General features: G+C 42.5%; 1 long non-coding RNA gene across 1 annotated transcript; it reads right to left on the bottom strand.

The window, feature by feature from the left end:
* Positions 1-450: 450 nt before the first annotated feature.
* Positions 451-7,243, bottom strand: LOC138118644 (uncharacterized). Its single transcript, XR_011155240.1, has 3 exons — positions 7,011-7,243; positions 5,972-6,037; positions 451-4,826 (listed from the first exon to the last, which is right to left on the bottom strand). It is a non-coding gene; the product is annotated as an uncharacterized lncRNA (long non-coding RNA).
* Positions 7,244-8,966: the final 1,723 nt, after the last annotated feature.

Below are 8,966 nucleotides of genomic sequence, written 5' to 3'. Positions count from 1 at the left end.
TCTGTTTTAGTCTCTCTTTCTTCTTTGTTTGTAGTTGCTTATGGGGGATCTCTTTGACTCTTACAACTCCATGTCAAACTCCAGTTATCTGCCCAGCTCCTTGGACTTTACTTTTGCTCCGTTTGCTTCAACTAGAAAGCCAGCTGCTTTCTCCTGAGATTATTTCACTAAACCCAGGAAATCTACCCTCATCTTATCAAGGGTGATAAATTCTTCTCACTCTACCTTATATGTTGCTATCTAGAACAACTTTTTTTCATCCTAGACATTCCTATAAACCTGCTGGCCTTGTTCTCACCTTCAGTCAGCATGGTTGAATTCAGGCTTTTTCCCATCTTTTTTCTTCATAATTCAGGACTTGGCTGACTGTTCACTTGTGCTCAGTATTTATTGTTCAGATATTTTGGAAGTCAGGATACTGATCCTACAGTTCATAATTTCTCCAGCAAACACAGGTCATACATACACGTGCACAGAATTTAGCGCTTTAAATAAAGTTTGTATAAAAAAGGAAGTACATTTTTAGGTACACTGCTGTATCTGTCACAATAACAGAAATGGTTCTCCTGCTTGATTATCACAAAAGCTAGCTAGCACCTTCCACACTGGAATCTACAGTAATATTATTTCTAAAATACACTTCTGCAAAATTTCATGATCCAAGGTATGACAGTTACTACAAGCAACTGTAAAATATTAAGTTCTTTCACAAAAGCCCATACTAATACCAAATGACACTCAATCTACTGTATGTACTGTAAAATCATTTTTTGTGATGGTGGATAATAGCAGGGTTTTACTGTGCAGGTGGTTCATGTTGTCAACAAGAACTCACAATAAAAACACAACATTAAGATCAGGCTGACATTAGGAATGAGTGTAGATTGTCAAGTACAATCTGGCAGCTAAATTATATCACAAAATTAATTGAACCTCATTTTTCCTTGCCTGTTTTGTGAGTATTCATATCGCAGTATGTTCCCTTCTCTGTGGAACCCCAGTTTAATTTCTCATCCTGGAGTTTCAGAAATGGTCTTTGCAAGAAGGGTGTCAGAGGGCCAGGTCCATGCTATCAATACAAATCACCCTCCTCCCTCCCAAAAATAAAGGGTCTTGGGAAAGACCGTTCTGAGATTTTAACTGCTGTAAAGCGGAGCAGTATTAGCTTTGCATTCCTGTCTGGAGGATATATGACTGATACCTAGGAAGAGCCTGGCTAACTTGCACAGCCCTAAGGAAGAGACCCAAATGATATCCTGCAATCGTTTACAGAAACTTCAGCTTTCACTTCAGCTTCAGCTTTCACTTCAGCTAAATTCCAGATCTGTGTTGTTTTATTCTTTAATGTTTTATGTTGGTTTGTTTTACTCATGGAGCTGTTTATGTAAATATGTAAGCTATTATTCAATATTGCTGCCTGCTTAAAAAAAAAAACCCAACACAACAAAAAACCCAGCTTGGTTTATCTTTCATTATGAATGTACCACATTCTTTCTATAGTATCTCTCTCCAAAAATCACACAGTTTGGAACTGCTTCTGATAGTTTTACTCAGAGCTCTGTGCCTCCTTACAGAGGAGAAAGTCCCATTTATTTCAATGATGCCACCTCCGGGTAGAAATGTACTCAATATAAATTAAGCTGTCCAAAGCCTGGGTCACTGACATGATTAATAATTTATTGCAGGCTTTCAGTGCATCCTTCTCATAGAAACAATTTCTTATAATGTCAAACTTATGACTCTGTGGAGAAATTTTCAGTGTGTATCACAAGCACTTTCAGAACATCTGTAACAAAAGATATGAGGCTATTAAAGCAGTTCTTTACTCCACAGAAAATACAGAGTGCACACCCCAACTCCTACAGGCACAGGTGATTAAGCTGGCCAAATTATGTTATCATGTATTCCAGTGAAATCCTAATAATTGCACTCATTTCAGGAGGCTTTCTCTAGTCTTGAATATTGCAGAGGAGAATCTAAGCAGTGTGTATGCATTAACGATGCAGATTCATTAGTGTCAGAAAATTACTTTAGTGTAGTGCCTGAAAAAGACTTCCTCACTTGTTAAGCCTGCCTTGCCATGAGGAAGATATTTACTTTAAACAAAACCCAAACTTGGAGCTGAAGATTTCTCATTATCAAATCTGTCAGTTTGAAAGACATCCTTTTTTCAGTTTCCTTTCTCCCACCACATGCCCACTATATACAAGTCTCACAGATTAGAAAATATTGCTTTGTAACATGCATTCATGACAAGTTTTTTTCATCCAAATTAACCTTTTCAAGCTCCATTACTTTCCTGTCAACTTTCTGGTTACTGTCATAATCAGATTTCTGAAGGTTTAGTTATATTTGAAAGACACAAAACTGCAATGGGCATTTAATCACTCCAGCCAGAGCTCTGGAAGAATGCTGTCATGAATATTGAGTGGGCACATGCTGGTGTATGCTACAAAATGGTAATGGCAGAGGTCTCTATCTGTAGCTGCCCAGTGTTGGCTCATTGGGAGAAGAAGTATGGTCACTACCTCTCCTCATATCCACTTGTCTCACAGTATGAAGGCAAACTGCTCTAGAAGGATTTTTAACAAGGTTTAAACCAAGAAATCCTGTTTATGGAACATGTAAGCTAAGGAAGAGGAACTCTGCATTAAACATCTAAATAGGCGCCTCAACAAGCTAGCACTGAACAAGTCATTTTGTATCTTCTTTGGAGAGAGGAAGTAAGTCTTCTGTTTCCTCTCAAGTCCTTCAAATGAAGATTGAATATGAGCCTGAGAACATAGAGATGATCAGTTGCCTCTGAAAAGCCAGGGAAAGCTGTTAAGATGAGCTAGGAGTCTGAGAAGGCCTGGTTTCATGGTGAAGAGAAGGGGCCAACTGCCAGCACCCAAGTGCCCCAAAGACAGACTTACAGGAAAACACATTTGAATTTCTCTCCACTGGTCAAGTTTTTGCTCTTGAAACAAGGTATGTTAATGATTATTGTATGAATTAAACAAGCAATGGTATCCCAGGAGCTTAGAAAGCTTCACTGTTGGTCATGTTATGGGGTTACACTTAAAAGAACTGCAAGGTAATTTGAAGTGATAAGAATGCGCTTGACATCTTATTCAAAAAAATTAACAGACTGGGTTCCAAGCATTTCTAGAGGTGTGAACCACAACTCTGAAAATACTGTTGATTGCCATAATATACCTGATATATCTCCAACATACAGGTTACTCTATGTTAAATTTCTAAGGACAGTGTTTGTCAAGAAGACAGACATAAATTTAGCTAGCCTAGTTTGCGCTTTAGCGTCTCTTTCTTCAGATAAAGGGAGGGGTATAACTGTGGGCCTCCACAGTCTGATGGAATATGAAAGCACTGGAAAACTTTGGCTTGTTTAAAATCACACTGAAAACAGCTACAGTTAATGTGTGTAAGACATTTTTTGTAAATGTAGTGTCTGTTGTTGGAAAGACGCCCTTTTGCAAAAATACGAGTTCTGACCATGAAAGCAAAAGGCAATATACAGTTTGTGAGTTTGCTACAGTAAAGGGAATATCTGAAACTGTAAGCAATTTCTTTTTTTTTACCATCTTTTATCTCACCAGAAATTATATCAGTCGATATGTTCACCACATCTCCATGAAAATTCCTTTCAGATTTTAACTTTACATCCCTCTGCTTAGATTTATTTCAGATAATCACAGCATTTTTTAGATACTGTGCTTTAAGATTATTTTGTAAAATTGCTAGTTTTGTCAATCAACCCGTAATATTTCTTCTGACTTTCCCAAATGCCAAACATATTTGAACTCCTATATTTTCGTTAAAATGCAGGTTTTTGAGCAATGGTAAAAATAATTACTGTCATCTCACACAGCTCAGTAACTGCATAAAAATAAATTATATTTTTCTTACTTTGCTTAACATATTTGCATCAGTCAAAACCAGTGTTTTTCTAGGTACTGAAGGTAGAGACCAGAGGTTCTGCTGCCCATCCCAGCTGAGACGTTCACTTATATTCAAGAGATTCCATGCACAAAGCTTATGCCCATACCCTAATCCAAGACTTGGTTACATGTTCAAACTGAACGTGGTATGGTTCTCAAAAAGGGTAATGAATGGAGAGTTTAAAGAGCTCCCTCCCTGACATGAAGATCTCAGTGGAGGTTTCTGGGCTAAGGGACCACAGTCCCACCAAAGCACAAGGCAGTGCCCAGCTGTTGCTCCAGCCCTGAGGCCAGGCAGCATCATGCAGAGCGAGATTCTCGAATGATTGATAGTGAGTGGAGCTTCAGTGCCTAATTGATGTTTATACCTTTGGGGAAAAAATCTCCTGCTTTCAGTATCTTCGACAACTGGGCTCATTTTCTCTTCTCACAACAACAGCAAAAATGCTGCTAGGTGCACCTGAAGGCATCCTGTCTGGCAGAAATGATGCATAGGGATCTCTTCCCTCAGTTCGACCCATCGAAAATCCAGACTAAAGGCTGTAATGTCCTGCTAATGAATTGTTCTCTACAGAATATTTTCCTATGCCATGTTGCTTAAAGTGACCACTCTTTTGCTGATCTGCAAAAACTACTCTGTGCTGCTCTGTATCAGCACTGGGTACCTTTGGAAGCTGTGCCTGTAGAAATCATTCTGAGGATCTATTACTCCCAGGAGAATTAATTCAGGATCTGATCCCGCTATGTCCTGCATGCCCTTGGCTCCCAGCTGGGGAGATGCTCAGTGATAGGTAGAATTAGAAGACCTCAAGGCCTGTTCCTGGTCTCGCAAAAATCAGCTGCAGAACTTCAAATGCCTTGTGCCGGTGAAGGATCAGAATCTCCCTGGAAGAAGAGGTTACAAAAGAGCAAACCTGTGTTATCTTTGCACAAAAGATCACTCGGTGCCACTGCGTAATGTGAAAACTCACCAGAAATTTTCTTCAGGCTTACACACAAAATGATTTTACACAGAGAATACTATAATGATGGTTAATAGTGTATCTCCAAAATACCATGTAAAATACATAAGGCTGAGATCAGTGGTGACAAAAAGCACTGAAATGACAGCCTTTCAGTTCAAACAAAGCACGGTATTAAAATTCTGGTGGGTGCGTTTGGAAACAAAAATGGTCAGCTTCTGACTGATGGAGTCACCTCCCTGGCTGAGTGTCAAAATAGGTCAATGGAGCTTTCTTTTCACAATAGCTAGAAGTAAATGGAAACTTTGCTGTGTTCCAGCCTAGATCAGTAGGGAAAGAGACATTCTCCCTGACATACAGCTTTTATATTTGTTACATGATACTCAGTGATATTAAATAACAGCTGGCAGGTTTTCAGCAAAAGAAAAGACTCTTGTCCCCGCAGATGGCACCACCCCTTGCATGCTCACACCTCAAACCTTACAGCCCAGCAATGTAAAACACTGCAGCACCTCAAGGTTCAGCTCAGCCAAGCGTGGGAAGGTCAGTCAGAGGAGCAGGAGGAGGGCAGGGGAGGAAGGTGGGGGTGGAGACGGCAGCCTGACCATAACTCCAGCCACAAGGGCTCAGTTTCTAATGGCAACAATCTCAAAAGCTTCTCTGTGCACAGCTTCATAATTAAGTGTTAAATAAAAGTGCTGCGCTGTGAACACTGCATCCTCCCTTACAAATTCTGACTTCATCTTCAGACCTGGTAGCCTATTAAATTATTCAGTCTGAAAATTCCTACCACTTAAGCAGGGACTCTAAAATTAAGACATAGTCCGGATCTCAACACTGTTAAACACAGTGATTTCCTTCACCAAGTATCGCTTGTGATCACCGTGTTCCTGCTACTTGGAACCACATTTCCATGTTAATACACTGCTAGGACATTTTCTAAATGCATGTTTACCTTCATCGTAAAAAGACAAACTTGATCAGAATAATAGATTACAACCACAGGATGTGTGCACAGAAAGAGGAATGAAGGTCATAAAAGAAGTGTAACTTCTTTTTGAAACTTACAGCAGAGTTTTTCCCAAACGTGAAATATAATCCTTTTAGGAACAGGTTTGCAGTCGCCCAACAAATCTGCAACAAAGGAAGGATACCGGCAAAAGTAGTATTTGAGTATTTTTAAAGGAAACACAGAACTCATACCATAGTAGTGAACTAAAAGGTAATGCCTCAAAACATCTAAATGAGAACATATTATTCATCACAATGCTTTCATGATTACAATTAGCACAAACACATTTGTGATGCTTCCAAACATCGGTGGGAATGTTGATATGTTTACATCTGTGTAACAGAGATATGTCTATTTTCCATAGAGCAAACTATTATTTTTCAAACAGTGTAGGAACAGGAAACAGGAAAGCAGACATCACAAAGAATGGTTGATTTGCTATCTGGCCTATAGCTATCACTATTTTTATGCTTTTGAAGAGAATTATATATAATCCACATTAGAGGGAGATTTTAACATTTCATATGGGATTCCACCATGTTACAGATGCTACAAAACTGTTCTGTGCATGCCCTGGACACATACATTTCAGTGTAGGGTCGATTAGTGTACTGAATGAGGTGTGGTTCAGAGGGTGGTTATGGCAGAGGTTACTTCTCCCATTTGAATTCCTCAGGTACAGGTGTACCCATGATGCCCTACAGCACCATGTCTGGTTTCTCAGGTAACTACTCAGTTTTTTCGGCTTTCCCTTTTCCTTCTGTGTGTGCCTCTAGGTGTGGTGGGAATGAAGGGAGGAAGAAAAGAGGGTAGGGCTCAGCATGTCTGCCATTACTCTCTTAAAGCTTCTCCAGAGCTAAAATAACGGGAATAGTTTTCGTTTTCTTTTTGGGGAAAAGGAATAACATTAATTAAACAAGGCAGCTTTTCCCATTCAGCGAGAGGCGTTCAATAGGAGAGTTTTGGCTTCTAGCCACTAGAGAAGAAAAAAAAAAAAAAAGCAAAAAGGAAAATCACATAGGGCCTCTGCATATAGTAAAGCTAATACTGTTAGATATTTTTTTTTAATTGTCCTGCCACCCCGGGGTCCCTCACCCTTTGTCCAGCGGGCGAGGGACGCGGTGCGGGAGAGCCGCTCCGGGCTTGCCGGAGCGAGGGACGGGAAGCTGCAGCTTTCAGCGGGACGCGGCGCTGCGGTTCCCTCCCCTCCCTTCTGCCGGCCGGCGGCTGCTTCCCCGCCCTTCCCTCCGGGCCGGTGGCGCGAGCCTCGCCCCGCCGCTCCCGGCAGAAACGCGAGTTGTGTGCGGGGCCGGATGCAGCCGCCTTTGTCCGCCCCGCACCCGGGCGGCGCCGCCGCGCGTAACAACGACCCGGCCCGCCCGGGACCCGCCGGCCGCGGGCACGGCCCGGCCCCGCCCCGGGCTGCCGCGGCAACAGCGGGGCCTGCGGGCGGCGGCCCTGCCCTGCCCTGCCCTGCCCTGCCCTGCCCTGCCCGCCCGTCCGCCCCGGCGCGGCCCGCCCGTCCAGTCTCCGTGCGCTCAGCTCTCGCCGCCCCGCAGCGCTGCGCTGAGCGCTCGCACGTCGCGGAGGCGCCGGCGCCCCCCGCCCCGAGGCAGCGGGATGCCCCCAGATAGCAGTCCTGCTTCTGTGCCCCTGCTAGGTTAAAGGATGGAGACGCTGCTGCCGCTGCGCTCTGCTGAATGCTGCTCAGCGCCCCCCTTCACTAATGCAGCTGGAGGGCTGACACAAAAATCCCATCTCCAGAGGTTTCCGCAGCGTCTCGCTGCCTTGCCCTGGCTCGCTCGGGTTAGCTGAGGGCTCCGCACGCTCAGTAAGGGACAGGCGGCTGAGCTGCTCTTCCAGCTGAAAACCGTGGGCAGCTGTGCCTGGGTGCTGATGATCCCAGGTTGAGCCCTTGCCGATGACTCACTGTGTGCGGGCATCTGCTCGGGGAGCTGCTGCGCTCCCTCCTGTGTCCTGGAGCTGGATTTCCATACTGACGTGTTTCAGCTTCAGACAGAGTTGAATTTAGAAACAATTTTCTGCTGGGAAGAGTTAAATTGCCGGCATTATACAGTTATATAATATTTTCTAGGTTTTGTGTGTTGGGTTTTTTTCCCCTTTAAGATTTGCCATCACATACCAAAAATAAAGCAGAAGAGAGCAGAGAAAAATTTCTGGGCTGAACTGCACTATGAGATCATTCGTGGGATAGGTTTTGATTTGGTAAGCTATTTAAGATGAAATTGGAGAGAAAAAAGAGAGGAGAGGAGATTAAACAGTACTTTAAAAAAAAAAAGCTAAAAGTCAGCAAAAATAAGACTTAAGCTAAATAGCATAAATTAATTTCAGTAGGAATTGTGCAACTGTAAAAGCAATAAGCAGTCCAGTCTAAGAGGGGGCAGTGTACCCTTCAAAAGAATAATGTTATGTAGGCTTGGTCATAAATTAAAGTGAAGCCCTGGTGCTTGGAAGAGTGGCACTGCTTTCTTGTGTGCTTTTTTTTGTGGCTCATGACTTGGCGTATCATGTCATTTGCATTACGTAATGCCTAAAGAACCCCAAAATACTAATTCTCTTAAGAGATTGCTGTTTATTTAAATACCTGATCCCAAGCATTTAAGAGGGTGATACCAGCTAATCCTCACTGTCTGATTTCCTAGGTAAATGATTTTAGGGATCATTTGTATTTTAAAAAAATGCCACTCTCAACTGGCTTTCTAGTTGTACTTAGCAATGTATTGCTATTGTACTTAGCAAGGTTGCTATCATACAAAGTGAATGAAAAGTGACAAAAAGCAGAGATCGAAGAAGAGCACTGGGAATTTTAAAAGACTTTCAGTTCGGCACTACCATTTTTCTCTTTCACTGTATTCTCACCAGCAGCTTAAACAACTACTGCAGGCAAACCAGGTTGTGCAGGTGGAGGCGGTGTTTAGCAAGGCATGCTGCTTTAGTAAGTCACCTGTAAAACAAGATGATCTGTGATGTTTGGATAAATGCCCTTGTTCTTACTACTTTCTTCATCAACTGCATTATCGGAAGTGTAGC

Source organism: Aphelocoma coerulescens, chromosome 1, assembly GCF_041296385.1.
Source record: "Aphelocoma coerulescens isolate FSJ_1873_10779 chromosome 1, UR_Acoe_1.0, whole genome shotgun sequence".
Taxonomy (NCBI): Eukaryota; Metazoa; Chordata; class Aves; order Passeriformes; family Corvidae; genus Aphelocoma; species Aphelocoma coerulescens.
Note: the sequence above shows the minus strand (reverse complement) of the source record. Positions and strands in the feature narration are given on the sequence as shown.